This window comes from Triticum urartu, chromosome 4A, assembly GCF_056163025.1.
Source record: "Triticum urartu cultivar PI428250 chromosome 4A, HENAU_Tu73, whole genome shotgun sequence".
NCBI lineage: Eukaryota > Viridiplantae > Streptophyta > Magnoliopsida > Poales > Poaceae > Triticum > Triticum urartu.
Window position 1 is genome coordinate 596,943,032 of NC_141876.1, and position 19,962 is coordinate 596,962,993.

The following is a 19,962-nucleotide window of genomic DNA, read 5'->3' on the forward strand; positions in this document are numbered from 1 at the left end:
TGTTCAATTTGGTTCTGGAATAATCGGCAACGCTACAAAGATGGTTTCTGGGGGAGTCACTCCTAAGATTATGAGGTGCAATGGGCGCACTGAATTCTCCAATGTAAGAAGATATGACCGAGCCTGTTTGTTCCTAATTTGTTGTCCAACTATCGTGCAAAGATTTATCCTCTAAGCATGTGTTGTAGAGGCCATTAGAATTTCTTGTTTTAGGAACACGTGCTAGATAATTTCGCAGCAACCAGAGGAATTAATTTGTGGTCTGAACTACCTATGAAAGTATGAATTTATGAATATAGCCATTCAGTAACTAAAAGGATCCATAATTTCGCAGCAACCAGAGGAGGAAGATAGACTCAGCATGCTGATGGATGCCATTTTACTGTCCATCTTGTGGAGAGTCGATCTAAGCACAGCTGCAAGGACGAGCTCGTTGTCTACACAGTGGAGGCGCCTTCCTTGGTTGTTGTCTGAGATCAACATTGATGCCAAAAGTTCCCTACCAATTCCATGCCCCAACCCTATTAAGGCAAATGATATAGAGGAAGCAATGACCTCTCTAACTAAGGCAACCAGGAGTTTCTTGGTTAAGCGACATGGAGAATCCAGCATCTCAACTCTGCACCTTAGGATCTACCTCAGCAACTCTTCCTTGAGCAAAGTTGGCCCACTAGTAGGTGATGCAGTAGAGAGTGGTTTTGTGAAAGATTTGGACCTTGCCATTCTTTACAGGAGTAATATCTGGGATTGTGATGAGGAGGGTATGCTACGGCGAGGTCAAGCAATAGATGGTTTTTTCAGTGCCTATCCAAATGTGCTCCATTGCCTCACAAGGCTCTCTCTATACACTGTACACTTTGAGAAATCGGACATGCACCATGTCCTGTTTGACTGCTGCAAGCAACTGAAGCATCTAGCCCTTTACCATTGTGATATTGGTGCTAACTCTGTGTTTAAGATTGATGCGCCCAATTCAAAGCTCCTTGTTCTCGAACTCACCTATTGTCGTTTTGAGCTACTTGAGTTGGTCTGCCTTCCGAAATTGGAGAAGCTTACATGTAGCACTTGGGTATCTCGCCATGCTCCTTTGGCCTTTGATTTTGTCCGGTCTCTTGGGGAACTAGCACGCTCATGCGATGCGATACCTTGTCAAAATGAATTTAAATTAAGTGAGCTTCTGCACGGAACTACTTGCATACATACTCTCAAATTGTGTTTCAAAGGAGAAAATGTAAGTTGTAGTTTATTTCCACCAAGTATTCACATTCTTTTTTTTCCTTTTTGTAGTCACTACTTTCAGATATACACTGTATATGTATTTATCCAAGATAAATAATCAATATAGATTTATTTTATTATCTCTAACCACAGATTTATTTGATAATCTGATCAATATAATTGTGAACTATACGTTCTTATTTCTTAAATTTCTTTATCATATGATCAGCTTTGGATGCAACCTGAAATGAAGCAACTCCTCCCCGCATTCTGTAAGCTAAGGAAGCTTTCCGTGCATGGTATCTTTGTTGAACTCGACCTTTTATGGACGACAACACTTGTTTTGGCGGCTCCATGCATCGAAATATTGCATATTGAGGTGATATCTTTGTCAGTATTGTTCTCCTTAATTATATTGCCTTCTTTCCTTCTCAGCATTCAGAGCCCTATTGTAGTTCTTCATATATTTTGGTGGAAATATGTTTAAAACTTACATATGTATTGAATTGGCCACACAAACACAGGTTTGAGAACATATATGTGATGCGGATGACAAGTCCAGAAAGCTGTACACCGAGAGAAGGACCCCTCAATGGGAAATGCACTTTGACGGCCCTAAGAACAGGTTTTTGAAAGAGCTAGAATTTTCTGGCTTTAGGTCACTTGAACAACAATTTACGTTTATAAAATCCATGCTGGAGCAAGCTCCGAATTTGCAGACAATAATTCTGAAAGGAGATGAGCGATGCGATTCCTGTGATGCTCTTGATACACCTCGTCCATTGAAATTTCCAAAGAAGGATAAGCAACAAATGGTGGTCAGACGAATTCGAGATGGCATATTCTCACCACGGATAATTTTCGATGAATAAGTACTGAACTAGTTAAAGAGGGGCATATCTTAGGTGTAATGATATTCAATATTTAAGTAGTAGAAACATCATGTATGCTCCAGTTATGCAAATAAATTCTCTTTTTACCGAAAAGATGCAACTAAACACACGTGCAAAATGCGCACATGGAGAAACCACTAGTTGATTGCCCCGCAAAAATGAAAAGAAATGAGCAGTTGATTGTGTACAAAACGATTCACTAAGCCATCGAACTGGGAGCTGGACACGTGTCTGCAAAACCTTTATTTTCATGTCTCAGTTTCTTCAGGTGACTTAGGCCCGGTTTGGTTCATAAGTCCTAGTACTTTTTTTTAGTCCTAACTTATAAGTCCCAAGTCCCTAAAAAGTCCCTATCTATTTGGTTCCTGGGACTTAACATGGACTAAAAGACCATATTACAACTATAAGTCCCTATATGTCCCTCCTTGAGAGTCTTATTTCATAAGTCTCAAATGCCCACTTTAAGTCCCTATAAGTCCCTCCTGTTTGGTTTAGATGGGACTTATAAGGACTTTTTTAAGTCCCTGAGGGCATCTCCAGCCGTTGGCCCCCCAGGACGCATAAAAATTGCCCCCTGGGGGTGAGCCGGTGATACAATCAGCGCTGGGGGTGGTTTTGCGCCCAGTCGTCGCCCCCAACTCGCCCCCAGGCGCCGAAATTGGCCCACTTTGCAGCCCAAATTCGGCGAATAAACGGCCCATATGGGCGAGAATAGGCCCATATTCGGCGTGGTTTCGCCGTGTCTCGGCGTTCAATTATCAACACAATTATTTCTTATCACATATTTCATCACAGAAAAATCAAATACTTCAACAAAATAGTACAACAACAAATAGTTCAATACAAATTATATAGTTCAACAAATAAAAACTCGCATTTCATCACACGACGTCCCCCTTGAGCCTCCATAGGTGCTCAATCAGATCTTTCTGCAGTTGATGATGCACCTGTGGGTCTCGGATCTCCTGACGCATACTGAGATAGGCAGTCCAAGTTGCCGGTAGCTGGTGATCAACTTCGGCTAGAGGACCCTGCCTGTAGTATGGTTCAGTGTCAAACACTGGGTCTTCTTGCTCGCTCTCGATGATCATGTTGTGCAAGATGACACAGCAAGTCATAATCTCCCACATTTGATCTTTGGACCAGGTCTGAGCGGGGTACCGAACAACAGCAAATCGAGATTGGAGCACACCAAATGCCCGCTCGACATCCTTCCTGCAAGCCTCCTGAAGCTTCGCAAACCAGACGTTCTTGCCTCCTGCCACAGGTTTTGAGATCGTCTTCACAAATGTCGACCATCTCAGATAGATGCCGTCAGCTAGATAGTACCCCTTGTTGTATTGGTGCCCATTGATCTCGAAGTTCACCGGAGGAGAATGGCCCTCAACGAGCTTGGCAAAAACAGGAGAGCACTGCAGCACGTTGATGTCATTGTGAGTTCCTGGCATACCAAAGAAGGAGTGCCAAATCCAAAGGTCCTGTGTGGCTACCGCCTCAAGCACCACACTGCAACCGCCTTTGACGCCTTTGTACATCCCCTGCCAACCAAATGGGCAATTCTTCCATTTCCAATGCATGCTGTCGATGCTTCCAAGCATCCCAGGAAACACTCTATATGCAAGCATCCTCAAGCACCACTAGCTAGATCCGAGCAGTGTCTTCCGCATTGGGTGTTCTCAAGTATTGTGGCCCAAACAGTGCCACCACTGCCCGACAGAACTTGTAGAAACACTCTATGCTGGTGGACTAGGCCATGCGCCCATAGTCGTCGAGTGAATCACTGGGAGCTCCATATGCAAGCATCCTCATTGCTGTCGTGCACTTCTGGATGGAGGTGAATCCAAGAGCGCCAGCGCAGTCCATCTTGCACTTGAAGTAGTTGTCGAACTCCCGGATGGAATTCACAATCCTGAGGAAGAGCTTTCGGCTCATCCGATAATGGCGCCGAAATGTTCTCTCGCCATGAAGTGGAGCATCGGCGAAGTAGTCGGAGTAGAGCATGCAGTAGCCTTGGAGACGATGCCGGTTCTTTGCTTTCATCCGCCCCAGCGCCGAGCCACCTCGCCGCGGCTTTTCATTGCTCGCCAGCAGCTGGGCGAGGGCGGCGAGCACCATGAGATGCTCTTCTTCCTGGACGTCGGCCGCGGCTTCCTCCTCCAGCAGCGCGGCGAGCTCTTCCTCCTCATCCGAGTCCATCGCCGAGACACGAAAAACGCCGAACACCTTGCGCTCGATGGGCGTGTACCCGCCGTTAAACCGCGCCTCCGCGGCCGGAAACGGCGGCCGGAAACGCCCAGCTGCTGTAGGAGGGGCTGTCGCGGCGAAGCGCTGCTATTTTCCAGTGGGGAATGGCTATCTAGCGGAGTAGGGCGGCGGCCGTCGCCGGGATATAGCTAGTGGTGGCCGAGGACGCGGGGGGTGCGAGACGAGTCGGGGGAAGAAAACCTTGTCTTTTCCCCTGTCGGTGTGGGCCAGGCGTGCTTTTCCCTAGCGCCGGAGCCCCCAACTGCTCCCCAGCACGCCGGGCGGAAAAAAGGTCCGAACCAATGATTTTCGGCGTCCTGGGGGCGCGACTGGGCCGTTTTTTCGGCGCCGGCGCCGAAAAAGTGGCCTGGGGAGGCCTGTTGGGGGCGCGGCTGGAGATGCCCTAAATCAATAAGTCCCTGGAAACAAACACCCTCTTAATTGAGGCGTGATCCCCGTGTGTTCAGTACATGTTCTGAAGTTGTATTAAAAAGACATGTTCTGAAGTGCTAGCAGACATCAATTTTTTTAATGTATTTATAGTTTCTTGAGACTACATAGCTTGACTTGAATTGATTAGCAAAAAGCCTTGTAGGCTGCATGAAATGGCATTCATGACGTAAGAAGTCGCATGGCAATCATGCAATCAAGGCAAACATTAATCCTCCAGTTGACATTGAGTCGTTGTTTGGAACGTGGTTAGCTGGGGTTGAACATACTCTTGCAGCTCGTATTCGGATCGGAATACGTGCGCTTTTGTGGGTTATATGAACTGTCGGAATGATTTTATTTTTAACAGACAATACAATTTAACCTTTTTGCAGGTCATCTTCAGAGCTATCGCTTGGATCCGTATGTGGTCTTTACTCACTCCTATGGACTCCAGGGAGCTTTTGGTTACTAAGTGCAACCAGTGGGAGATGGTAGCACGGGCTATATTCAACCGGTTCGAGGCCAACAACAGTTTCGTACCGGTTGTGATTGTCAGCATGTACTTTTCTATTTTTCCATTTGCTTCGCTCCACTTGCGAGCTGTAAGACTTTGATGACTTTATGCTACTTTGCGAACTTTTAATAAGATGGCTGCATGCATCTTTATAATGCAGAGGCCGGGGGTAAACCTCCATTTCAAAAAAAAAAATGGCAATCGGGCAAACGAGGCCAACAACAGTTTCATAAAACGATTTCTTTTGATTGTATATTTGCTATAGTTCGTTGACTAAAGTACATTTTTAGACCCTCATCCAACCGTAAAGTGTGGTTCTCGTGAGTTTCCGTCCTTGATTGTTTTTTGGGTGCAATCTCTGTCCCTCAACTCTTAATACAAGGTAGATTTCGTCGTGTCAACGATATTCGTCCACCTAACCCTGTTTTGACTTCACGCGAAATGGTTTTGGCCACATCATGACTCTAAGTTGGCATAGGCTCTCTCTGCCCTCTGTCATCGACCTGACGACGCTCCAGCTCCCCCCACTTTAGATGTGCATCCGAACACGGGGGTCAAGGCTATTAAACAACTCCAAAATCATGCACATCCACTTTCATCCCCTTCCCTAGCCACCGAGCCCTCCACCTGAACTCCCCCGAGCGTGGCTCCCTTCATGTGCCTTGCCGTTGGGTCATGGACGCCCGCTGTTAGGTACTCTCAGGTAGGCAGCAGGATTTACTCAGCATATGGAGGTTTGAATCGAAGTACAGCCACTGGATACAAGCACAAGTGTGCTAATTAAAATGGAAGAAGCACCGCGTGACAAATGTTGTAAGTAATTCAAACTAATCCAAAAAAAATGGAAGAAGCAAGAAGAGGAAGGATCAAGAGCCGGCCGGGGGTGGGAGAGAAGGAGCCGCCGTGCCGTTTCAGGCCTGATCCTCTCGATAGTTTGCTCATTTTGTTCTTCCTCATATATGTAGTCCAAGTGTCGCTAGGGCCGGCGGTGGGTTTGGCCTTGGTCTGCTGCTGGGATGCCAAAAGGGAAGGTCCAGTTCAACAACTTTGCAAGACGGCGAAGTCCAGGCCGCCACGTCTAGCCCGATTTGTCCCACGAGACACGTTAACCCACCAGAAGAGCATCATTCGGCCGATTGGCTTCATCTAATAAGAGAGGAAAAAACCTGTTTCGAGATTGCCGAGTGTGTCATCACCAACATATATAGTCATATCTAACACTCATTAATTTAGTCGTCCTGATTGTAAAAATTCCCCGGTGGATCAAGCAAGCTCTATCACTTTTCACAAAATATACTAGTATATTATTTCATGGTCTTCGCGTTTTCCCAAACAATAATGATCTAGGTTATGCAGTTCAAAAGTACCCAGGCTATTTAAATTGAAACCTATAATAAGTTCATAAAAATCATTTGTGTTTGAATTACATAGCCTTACAGGGTCGAATACGCAAATCAAATTACCTATCTTTGGAACTACAAGTACGTAGCACAAAGCTTTTAATATTTACCGATGTAAAGAAAAGCTTTTCATATTTACACTCCTCGTAAGATAGAGACCTCGCTTCTCGTTCCCCTCCGTTTCTTCTCCGACTATTTTTCAGCGCTCAAGGCGTCCTCCACCACCCACGCGCTGCCGCCTCGTCCAGCGACTACTCCCCTCCTCGTCCAAACCCTAAACCTTAGAGCCGCGCTCGACCTCCTCCACACCATCACGACTGCTTTGGATGAGATTTCTCTGCTTCCCCTGATCCATCCTGCTTGGATCGTTCTACTGTTCAACCTGGTTCTGGAATAATCGGCAAACGCTGCGAAGATGGCTTCCGGGGGAGTCCCTCCTAAGATTAGGAGGTGCAATGGGCGTACTGGATTCTCCAAGGTAAGAATATAATCATGGCCCCTTCTTGTTTCCGCTATCATCAGTTATTCTGCCATCAATGAGATCTTATTGTCCTCTTTCGTATTTGCAGGTTCACATGTCAAAATCATTGCAGGTACTACTTCAATTCAAATTTTCCTTATGCTACACTTTTTTTTGGAACAAAAAAATGTATCTGCTACAGATAAATTATTTAGCTATTCTCACTCCTACATTCTCTTATCCACATTAAATCTGTAAGCTACGGCTTTCTATCATAAGACAATGTGCTGACTACCTGTACACTGTATTTATGCAGCTACATCATCAGGGGGTGCCTTTGTTGTTCTTGTGTTGATGGTGGCTACCGCACTCTATCTTTCACTGAAGACAAGATATAACAGAGAGATACATTTGAAGGTTGAAATGTTTCTCAATACACATGGAAAATCAAAAACCACAAGGTACACTTTCGCTGAAGTTAAGAAGATGGCGAGACGGTTCAAGGTTAACTTAGGACGTGGTGGATATGGAAGTGTATACAAAGGCGAGCTACCAAATGGAGTTCCTGTAGCTGTCAAGATGCTAGAGAACTCTATAGGAGAGGGACAGGAATTCATCAATGAAGTTGCAACTATTGGACTAATCCACCATACAAATATTGTCCGCCTCCTGGGATATTGCTATGAAGGAACAAGACGGGCTCTTATTTATGAATTCATGCCTAACGAGTCACTGGAGAAATACATATTCTCTCGCGACTCTAATATTTTTCAGACTCTCTTAGTACCTGAAAAAATGCTAGATATTGCTTTAGGCATTGCACGAGGAATGGAATATCTACATCAAGGATGCAACCAGCGCATTCTCCACTTTGACATCAAGCCTCACAACATCTTGCTGGACTACAACTTCAATCCAAAGATTTCAGACTTTGGCCTAGCAAAGCTGTGTGCCAGGGACCAAAGCATCATTACATTAACTGCAGCAAGAGGCACAATGGGCTATATTGCACCGGAGCTATATTCCCGGAACTTTGGGGGCATATCCCACAAGTCAGACGTGTACAGTTTTGGCATGCTGGTGTTGGAGATGGTGAGTGGTAGGAGGAACTCAGACCCAAGGACTGGGAGCCAGAACGAGGTATACCTCCCGGAATGCATCTATGAGGAAGTTATCGCTGGCCAGGACTTGGCGCTTACAGGGGACACGGCAGAAGAAGAGAAAGAAAAGGTTAGAAAACTAGCCACAGTGGCACTGTGGTGCATCCAGTGGAACCCAAAGAACCGTCCCTCGATGACAAAGGTGGTAAACATGTTGACAGGGAGGTTCCAGAATCTACAGATGCCCCCAAGGCCTTATGTCCCATCCGAAAACCATGCTATCCCTTAAAAAACATGGAGAAAAGCATCACCATGATTTTAGTCTACATGTTGGTTGGTATTGGACAGCACAAGCATGCACCTTATTTCTATCTGTCTACTCTAGAACCTGTTGTACCAATAATCAGTTGTGACCATGTCGTAGTTGAAACATATGTGATTCATATTGAACTTATTCAGTAGTATGGTTGCTTGTCACTGTGCATGTATGCCATAGTTCTATCCTGACAGCTGAGATACAAAAAATCTGTCGATTACCTTATATTCTGTAGTTTCAGTGATATGGTAATCCCCCACATCCAATTTTTCTGCAGTGCAGTCATCCCCATGAAGAAGATGAAGGCATGACCTCGTCACTCCGGAATCTACAAAACCAAAATTCTCCCGATATAAGAAAATGTTAAGGCTGCACATGCTTTGCCTCCAAGAATACACACCTTCCGTCCCTACAATTTTTGGATCTGTAAATAAATGACACTGTAGTTTTCTAGTACTAGATCCGTACCAAACTAATACACTCTCATGGTTTGTAAAAATGGGTTTTATTGCCACCTAGTATAATAGAGCAAATTATCAGAGACTTGCCTTAGTTGTGCCCAGGCTGGCATTTCACCGAACACCTGAAGGGCGCATCGCACAGGCACAGGAGCAGAGCGGATTGATTCCCCTCGACCTCGTGCGTCGGCCGGACCCAGGGTCCGCGCGGCCTACACCGGCGGTGCCGAGTGTCGACCGGGAGGAGCGCTTGGTGCCGGAGATCATGCCGGCAACAACTACTTGAGACGGCAGCGAACGAGAGAGCTCTCTGTGTGTCGGCTCTGTTGCTGCGAGAGAGGGACGGAGTTAGGCGTACTTCAGGAATGCGCCTCCACTACTATAAGGCGTCGTCTCCCGCTGCAATAGGTGTGCAATACGTTACTACCCTTGAGATCCAGGCCTCCTAGGTCCTAGCTAGGATACTCAACAGAGCCACACTCTATCATGTATGGACTTTTTCTTGAGGAAGGAAAGTTTTGTCCATTTTAGACTACATGGACTTTTTGTTTGCGAAATATTAGGAGCTCATATCGGAATCTCTAAAAAATATTATATTTAGAAACGGATGGATGGAGTAGTTTATTTCTGCCAAGTGTTCACGTTATTTTTTCCTTTTAGTATTATTCACTATATTGTCATAACTTTCAGACATACATTGTATATGCATTTATGCATGATAAAGAATACCCATACACGTATTTATTAGATAATCTCATTAATGCGATTGCTAACTACACATTCTTCTTTTTCTGAATTTATTTATCCTGTGATCAGCTTTGCATACAACCTGAAAGTTAGCAACTCCTCCCCGCGTTCTGTAAGCTAAGGAAGCTCAACATGCGTGGTATCTTTCTTGAATTCGACCTTTTATGGATGACAACGTTTCTTCTGGCGGCACCATGCACCGAAATATTGCATATTGAGGTGATGTCTTTCTTAGTATTTTTCTCCTTACTTATATTGCCTTTCTTTCCTTTTCAACATTTAGAGCTCAATGTAGGTTTGGGAACATATATGTGATGTGGATGACAAATCCAGACAACTGTACCCCAAAAGAAGGACCCCTCAATGGGAAATTCACTTTGACGACCCTAAGAACAGCTTTTTGAAAGAGCTAGAATTTACTGGACCTAGGTCACTAAAACAACAATTTACATTTATAAGATCCATGCTGGAGCGAGCTCTGAATTTGCAAACGATAATTCTGAAAGGAGATGAGCGATGCGAGTGCTGGCATGCTCTTGATACACCTCGACCTTCGAAATTTCCGAAGAAGGATGAGCAAGAAATGGTGGTTCAACAAATTCGAGATGGCATATTCTCAAAACAGGCTTTCGCCCCACTTTATAAAGAAATCAACAACCAAACAAAGTAAATGGTTTAAAGATACAAGATGGTGAGGTAGTCCTCTTACAAAGTTGATCCCAGGATAAACAGAAGACGCAGACAACTAGGGACTACGAGACCGAAAGATAATACATGAAGATATGAGAACCCCGCACACAACACCCTAGAACACCTAAGCTGCACGACAACGCCCTCAAGAGAGGGAAAGGCGTCAGGCGTCGCCGCCATCAAGTCCAATGGACAAGGGTTTTCACCCGAAACCCAGACACGGAGCAGAGTACCATGACAACGTCTTCAAGAAAATAACGACGCCCACAAGCGTCGCCGTCATCGACGGCCAAGCGCAGAGCTTTCACTCGGTAGCTCCCCATGCCACCATGAGGTCTTAAAGAGCGGCGTGGCGAGTCTAGATCCCCAACTCCAGTTTGGAGCGCTTCCACTACAGAAGACAAATGGTCCACCTGAGCCATCCGCCGGTACACCTCTTATTGCCCACATGACCAAGAAGTATAGCCACAACCACTGCCATGGTGCCCGCCGAAAGGCCAAGCAAGCGGACCACCTTCCAGGGCCGCCGCTCCAGCTTCCAAGCCATGAGACCCCACCCACCGTCCGCTTCACAGTGCACTAACTGCGGCAAGAGAAGCCCGGCATCACCCACCGAGCCAGGGTCAGTGCCACCATCGTCAGGGCGCCCACGCCTGCATTCCCTCCAATCCTGATGGACCGGAGGGACGTGACCCAATGGCTGCCAACAACCATCATTGAGCAACCAACTCAGACGACGCCAAGTCCGTGGCAAGAGGCACCGATCCAACCATCGACACACGGAAGCCCCGACCACCACTACCATGGACCTCCGCCGATGTTATAACGTGAGGACACCTCTCTACGGACCACAAGAACCCACCTTGGCATAGCCAGAGGCTCGTCCACGGCGCCAGTGCACTGCCAGCACACACCACAGTGAAGGCGGTCACCGGCCCAACCTATGGGGGCTGCACATGGCGGGTGGCAACTCCGGCCACCTAGCAGCCATTCCGGCAACCCCACCCCACTGCGGCTCTGCGCATAAGGTCTAGTCACCGCCGCCCACACCCAGGCCACCACCAGCCAACCACAGCCCCGGCCGCGTCCACGCTCGCGGCGAGACTCCGTAGCACTGTTGGAGTTGTGTCGAATATAGTGTACAAGTTAGGTTATAGTTGGACTCTGAGTTGTATTATGTTTAAATAGGATATGGAATCGTGTCCTACTAGGACACTTGTATCCTAGGCCTCTCATATATAGCGGCGCTAGACACACGATGTAACCTATGCCAACATAATAGCAGCGGAACGCAGGGGAAGCCGGCGGCATGTGCCGGTGTCCAGGGCGACCGGGTGCAGAATTGTAGCGGTGTCATTGGAAGGAGCGCCCATAGTCAGGCCCCGGGGATGTAGCCATATCGGTGAACCTCGTTAACAAATTTCTGTGTCGTGCTCGTGTGATTGCTTGGTCCTCGAGTGATCGACGGAGTGCCTCAGATTTATCCTAACAAGTGGTATCATGAGCTAGGTTGTTCGGAGGTCGCATTGTATGGATCTAGAGGATGAAGAAGCAGTCACGTGGTTGAATGTCTTGGCGCCGGCAAGTTGCGGGCTTTTGAGCAGCAGGTTGTTTGGTCGATTCGGTGGATCCGACGAGTTCTTGGTGAGATCGATTAATCGATTCAGGCATGGACTCGGTGTGATGCAATCGGCGGCGGCGGCGTGTCGCGCGCAGGCAGGGCAGCAGGTCGATTGATCGATCGGGGGTGCTGGCTACGCCCAAAGGCGTGTGCGTGAGCAGCGACCCAGCTAGCGGAAGCCGCAAGGCTGCAGGCGGCGAGTGGACCAAGCGGCAGATCATGCACTGGATCCGGTTGCGTACAACAGGAAAGAGCGGTCAAACTTGAGATTTGTTTTGTACACCAAAAAAAGAGGACCAAGTCCTCATGTACGTCACGGCAACAGGTAGATTTGACCGGAAGGAAAATCCATCAGACGTGATACGGCAGTACATCGGAAAGCACACACAAGGCAAAGCAATAGCAGCATCGGGAGATGAGCCAGGAGCCATCACGTGAAGACCAAAGCAATGTATTGGTTAAATTTGCTAGTACTAGTATATGTGTTTGAAGTACTTGGGCATTGCGTTTAGAAGCTCGGTTATTTTTTAAGGTCAGCCATACGAAGAATCGTGACCCCATCGGGCATCCGGTTTGAGGTGGAGAAGTTCAACAGAACTGGAACCTTGGGTTATGGCAGATATGGTTGAAAGATTGTGGGCACAACAGAGATGCTTGAAGGCGTTGCAGGAAGTCATGTGAGCTAAGATGGAATTATCATGTGATGGATGGAAATTCGTAAAACGGTTTGGGAGCCTTGAGTGTGTCGTACAATCGAACGAGTTCGGCTGGGTCGGACTAGGCAGTCTGACGGATCGACATAAGTCGGTTGGTACAGAAGACGGTGGTGAGATCGGCGACGATGACGTAGGAGCGTGATGCTGATGGTGACCGACTTCTGAGTGTGGAAACACGTGGCGCAGGCCCCGAGGGTTTGTGTGGCTTCGACAAGACTATGGCGCGGGGTTGATTCAAGACGGTGCACATGAGAGCTTGGAGTCGACGGGGCGCGGGGTGGCACGTACAACCACCATGAAGTCATGTTGAAGGTGGAGCTGGAGTCTGAAAGACTTCACTCGGTGCTGATTGAGGGGCTAAGGCGTAAGTCGACAGAGAGTCGAAGCCTATTCAGCGGGAAAAGCGAGTGACATGCAGTTCGGACTGGAGCCCAGTGGTCTGATGGAAGCGTGAAACTCGTCATCGGTCGGTGATGATCAGTGGTACTCTGCAGCGGGGTTGAGTGGTGTGGTTTCACGACCCCTGAGACTCGACCGGGACAGCGGAGGCTTGACGCGGTAATAGCGGCAAGGCGTGCGGTACGCACGGGTACCGCACGGGGCATGGAGACGGGCCAGGGCTCTGGTGGTCATACATATGGTGAGACAACTGCGAATTTGACTCGGGATGACTACACGCAATGGTGAAATTCCTTCAAGTTTCAGACAGGCGGTCAAGAAAGGAGCGGTGATGTTGAGTTCAGATAACTCTTATGTGTGACACCCAATATGTGAGTTGTTCACTTTCACGCAGATCAGTGATCAGTGTGTGATGCCGTTGGACGGATAATCTGGAAGTTGGAAGCACAAATCGAGTAACAAGGAATTTAATTTTGCTCGAGTGTTGACTGTGGTCAGGAAAAGAAGGGACTACAAGTTGCAGGTGGAGTCACATGGAGTCTTTGGAGTAGCAGCGGTACTCATGGGATAAGCTCAAGTTCAATGTACATGGAAGTTTGACGCATGGACAAATCCAGGGTGTTGGAGTATATTCGCCAAGGTGGAGTTTGTTGGAGTTGTGTCGAATATAGTGTACAAGTTAGGTTACAGTTGGACTCTGAGTTATATTGTGTTTACATAGGATATAGAGTCGTGTCCTAGTAGGACACTTGTATCCTAGGCCTCTGATATATAGCGGAGCAAGACACACGATGTAACCTATGCCAACATAATAGCAGGGGAACGCAGGGGAAGCCGGCGGCATGTGCCGGTGTCCAGGGCGACCGGGTACGGTATTGTAGCGGTGTCATGGGGAGGAGCACCCATAGTCAGGCCACGGGGATGTAGCCATATCAGTGAACCTCGTTAACAAATTTCGATGTCGTGCTCGTGTGATTGTTTTTTTTTGAGAAATCTCGCCTTCTTTACTGCTCAATAATTAAAGGTACAATGTTTTGGTCATGAGGAGACCCCAACCAAACATGACGACCTACACCTAAATTACAACCAAACTTGGCGAGATTATGCACTTCGAAATTAAAAACTCTACGTTCATGAGTGAAAGTACATGAAATCATATCATTTTTCCTAGCAATTATTTCCTGGATGATGGCACCATGATATCCTCCCGACCCTTGCTTAATGTCCTTCAACACTTCCTCACAATCTGAAGCAACGTGCATCATCTGAATTCCCAGGTCCTCTGCAAGTGCAAGAGCTTCTCTACACGCAAATGCTTCGAGAAGAGTCGGGTCAATAATATATACCTGCATACACAACAAGAGAAGAGCCCAGGTAAAGCCCGGTGCTATCCCTGCATATTGCTGCTGCCACTCCACAATGGCCATGCCGACCTACAGCTCCGTCGACATTGATCTTTGCTTTGTCCCCCATCGGAGGTAGCCACCTCTGGACTTCTACCACCCTAGGACCCGAGCTCGCACCAGGAACCCTGCTTGTTGCTGGTTTATGCAGTCCTCGCAAATCCATCAAATATGAGTTAATGAATGAATTTGTTTGACTTGGGCTCTGAAAAATAGCTTCATAGACTGCTTTCCGTCTTGTGTACCAGATAGACCATAGGGTAACAACCATAGTTGTAAACTGGTCATGGCTCAACGACTCCTGCATGTCGAAGAGAAAGTTCTTGGCACCCGGCTCCTGATTATCTCCCATACGCTGCACCACCTCTAAATCTGACAAGGCCCAAATACAACGCGCCATGGTGCAACTGATTAGTGCGTGTCTCCAAGAGTCTTCCCTCCCACACAAAGGGCATGCATCAACCGTAGACATGTTCCGTTTCTTTAGCACATCTGTTGTCGGCAGTGAGTGGTGTGCGAGTCTCCACAAGAATATTTTCACTTTAGATGGAACCGAGAACCTCCAAAGTGTAGTCCAATCTTCCTCCTGTCTTGAGTTATTCGACGCACCACTTCTCCCTTCAAGCCAGTCTTCCCGCTGCATTTTGGTTTTGATAATGAATTTGTATGCAGAGCTAACAGAGAAAACACCCTTCCTATCTGGGTGCCACGCCCAAAAATCCTCCATATTCCGTGTGCACACCGGAATTTTCAAAATAGTGTCCGCATCGACAGGCAGAAATACACTACGGATGTAGTTCACATTCCATTGTGCTGTAGCTGGAATTAACAACTCTGAAACTTTAGATGGAGGATCAGCCACACGACATAAAATTGGTCTTAGTGATGATTCTTTTGCTAGCCAATTATCTGTCCAAATATCTGTTGATTGCCCATTGCCAATCCTCTTGATGATACCTTGTTTCAAGATTTCTCTGCCATCAAGAATTGCCCGCCAAATTTGAGAGGGACGGGAACCAAGTTCTGCCGACAGAATAGACCCTTCTGGATAGTAGCCCGCCTTGAGAATCCTAGCACTCAATGATGTAGGCTCCTGCAACAACCTCCACGCCTGTCGTGATAATAATGCAAGGTTAAAAAGTTCCAAATCTCGGAAACCTAGCCCTCCCAAATACTTGGGTCTCGTCATCACTTCCCAAGAAACCCATGCAGGTTTTCTTTTTTCCTTGCTTACATCCCCACCAAAATTTCCTGATAATGCTGTTAATATGTTTGCATAGTCCCCGTGGCAACCTAAAACATGACATAGAATATACCGGGATCGCCTGTGCAACTGATTTAATCAAAACATCTTTGCCACCTGCCGATAATATCTTACCCATCCATCCTTTGACTTTATCCCAGATGCGATCACTTATATATTTGAAAGTATCCTTTTTTGAATGACCTACATCAGTGGGCATACCCAAATATTTGTCACTTAAAGATTCATTTGGTACTTGCAAATGCCCCTTCGACGCATCACGAACAATCTGTGGACAGCCTTTACTGAAAAATATAGAAGATTTTTCTCTATTCACCCTCTGTCCTGATGCCAAACAATATGTTTCCAGTAGGTTTGATACCTCCTCCGCTCCATTAACACTTGCCCTGAAAAACAGCAGGCTGTCATCCGCGAATAAAAGATGGTTCACCGACGGAGCCGATGGGGCCACCTTGATTCCACTGAGCTGTGATGACTGATTTTGAGATTTCAATAGGCACGAAAGGCCCTCCGCTGCTAACAAGAAAAGATATGGAGAGATAGGATCTCCCTGCCGAATTCCGCGAGATGGCTTAAACTCTTCTAATTTAGTTCCGTTGAACATAACAGAAAAAGAAACAGAGCTCACCAGACTCATAACAACAGAAATCAAGGGTGCAGCAAAGCCAAGTTTCTCCATCATTGCCCTCAAATAGCTCCACTCAACCCTGTCGTATGCCTTCATCATGTCCAACTTGAGTGCACAGTAGCTGTTGTTTTTCGCCCTACTTCTCTTCATAAAATGTAAGCACTCATAAGCCGAGATAATATTGTCCGTGATCATCCTCCCCAGGACAAAGGCCGACTGTTCCTCAGAAACTATTTCAGGCAAAATCTCTTTCAAGCGATTAGCCAACACCTTTGATGCTATTTTGTAGAATACATTACAAAGACTAATGGGACGAAATTGAGATAAAAGTGTTGGGTTGGATACCTTCGGGATTAGGACCAGGAGTGTGTCATTAAGCATTCCGCACTTTCCTCTCCCCGAAGAATACCAAGAATAGCATCAGTGACAGAAACGCCACAAACATCCCAGTGTCTCTGAAAGAAGTGCAGCGGGAAGCCGTCCGGCCCCGGTGATTTTGTAGGGAACATCTGAAACAAAGCTTTTTTCACCTCTTCCCGTTCATATGGCGCTGTCAACATCTCGTTCATCTCTGTCGTCACTTTAACCGGGACATGATTCAAGACCTCTCGAACTCCTTGCACTCCTTCTGACGTATAGAGCACCTTGTAAAAATCAAGTGCTAGGGCCTGCATCTCTGTCGGGTCTTCAGTCAATTGTCCGTCCGGTCCGGTGGAAAATGCACTTCGATGGATCCAGGAACTCTCTTTTGAAAGAGCTATAATTTATTGGCTTTAGGTCACTACAACATCAATTTACGTTTATAAGATCCATTCTAGAGCGAGCCCCCAACGTGCAGAGGATAGTTCTGAAAGGAGACGAGCAATGCGGATATTGTGATGCTCTTGACACGCCACCTCGTCTTTCAAAATATCCGAAGAAGAATGATGAGCAAGAAATAGTGGTTAAGCGAATTCGAGATGGCATATTCTCACCGCAGATATTTTTTGATGAATAAGAAGATGCTATAAATAGTTAAAGATGGCATATTTTCTAGCAAAAAATATTTTATATTTAGGCTGTAATAAACTCCATGTCAGGGTGGTATCATATGGTAGTGAATCCCCAAAATTTCCTGGTGTGAATTTGATTTTATATTTGTGGGAAGATGCAACTAAACATGCATCACGTGAAGTATACACAATTAGACTGAGACGGCATGACCGTTTCAAAGGAAGCCTGCAAACTCTTTTCTTTTTCGTGTCTCAGTTTCACTGGCCACATGATATCTCAATGCCTAGGACCATCAATCTAACTGTAGTTTTCTTTGATTATTAGGCCCAACAGGGTTCATACACACGCCCTCTCGTGAAGCACGGAGTTACACATGCCGACTCGCATCAGCATACGACATGGCCGGCCATCCTCTTGATTGTCGTGGTGACGGTCTAAGGTGGGAATCCATCCCAGATGTCCACTAGCGCCACTCCGGCCTAGCTTGAAGCACTAGCTGGTGTGACTTCCGAAAGATTCATCATCAATATGGCGATTGTAACATTGCTTCACGTCCAGGGTAAAAAGCTTTGTCGAACTGTTTCTATCACCCCAACACAGGATCTACCACATTTGTCTTTTCTCACTAAATAGTAGGTTTCAGTACGAAAAGAGCAAGCAAAAATTTAAAATGCGTAGGGATGTTCGGATGAGTCGACCCTTAGTGCGGTGTGATTGGTTTTACTTACTACGGAATATTTACTTTTGTAAAGTCTGTGCCACGTGCCATACCATGACCGCCGCTATGTAGTCAAAATACCAAGTTGAGAGAGGGCTTTGGAAGTCATATTTATGAATTGCCTTCCATCAAACCTGTCAAATTGCCCAGAGCCCTCACCAGGTCACCGTGTTTCAACGTATACATCACCACCGACAGCCAGCCTCCATGCTTCTGGCTCTTGAATATTGTAAAGATGTTCCGACATCTCCTTCGGGCGCGAGAGTCCAAACACACCTTACATATTACATGCAATAAATGTGTTCTTCCGGATTGTAACAAATTCTTGGTTGAACACATAAGCTCTATCGTTTTCTGATATACACGCACACACATACACACATGGTCTTCACATTTTTGTGTGGAAAAGTTTTCACATTTTCCCCAAGTAATACTGAACCGTAGGTTACGCACTTCACAAGTAACTAAGCTATTTGATTTGAAATCTAGAAGCTCTTATATTTTTTGAGAATGACAAGGGGTATAAACCCCACTGGTTGTTATATTACTCGCAGGCAGGACATGGCAGTCATACAATGTTTTTTTGGCCAGGAAGTCATACAGTGTTTTCAATGTTTTCATCCAACTGATAAAAACAACAAGGTAAAATTGCTGAGAAAAAAGAGGGAGAATATTTGCCATGCTAGATCATGGCATCGAGGAAAAAGGAGCGAACATCCATGAGCTCATCGTGTTGGGGATGTCAAAGTACTTGCCCCGGATGAGGGTGTCGCGGGCCGCCCTCCAAAGAATGTCGGAAGCACTCCAATTCGTCGTGAACTCGTGGTAGTACATATATTTCGTTGGTTATTAATTCTCTCACGGGCATGCCTCCACATGGGGCCCACCACTCCCATCGTTTCAATCCTCCCCCTCATCTTCTTATCCATTCCCCGCAGCCGCTTACTCCCTTCTCTCTCCCACCGTCCCAAAGCACGTCCAGACCCCAGATCTCCGCCGGTCCTTTTTCCTTTGGTCCATTGCCGCTCCGCAACCAGCAACTTCCTCCGGCAACCCCCTACCCACGCGAGGTGGCGCTAGCCTTCTCTCCCGCATAGCACATTGGCCTCGCCACTCCCTGTGTGTGTGTGTGTCTCCCACGAGCTACGAGGCCGATGTTGCGAGCCTCCATCGGCCGCGCTTGCGAGCCGGGAACCGACGCGAGAGCGCGAACTGCGGTGATGTGACCTGCACTCTACGGAGCTGCGGGCGACAACATTTTCTCGGATCAGCCGGTGAAAGTGCTGGAACCGACATGCATTAGTGTTGCGACCAGCAGGCATCATGGCGAGCTACAACCGACGATGACATTTTTTAGGCAACAATCATTGCTGCCTGCTACGAGCGGCGACGTAAATTGTTGCGTTGGCATGGCGGGATGCTGACGGGCGAGCTATAACCGATGTTGCGAACTCAGCTGCAACATGCTGGAAATGGCTATGTAGTGTTTTGGAACCGTTCGGCAATAATGCTACTCCATTCGTTCACTATTATAAGATGTCCTAACTTTTTCCTGATTCAGATGTATATATAATCGCGCCAATCAGACAGTGCACGTGCAACCGGCCGATCCCTAGTGCCGGTCGGCTGACGCCTAGCAGTGGCCTATTTCGTTTGCCTTTGCATTACATAATCTTGCAGGGTTAGTCATCCAATTTCAGAAGGCAGACCAATTTCGGATTTCAAAGTACTCGTAGTACGTAGTACAA

At 46.7% G+C, this 19,962-nt stretch overlaps 2 pseudogenes; both read left to right on the top strand.

Moving 5' to 3' along the window:
• Positions 1-40: 40 nt before the first annotated feature.
• Positions 41-17,500, top strand: LOC147977033 (uncharacterized; annotated as a pseudogene).
• On the top strand, positions 7,217-8,698 carry LOC147977034 (rust resistance kinase Lr10 pseudogene; annotated as a pseudogene).
• Positions 17,501-19,962: the final 2,462 nt, after the last annotated feature.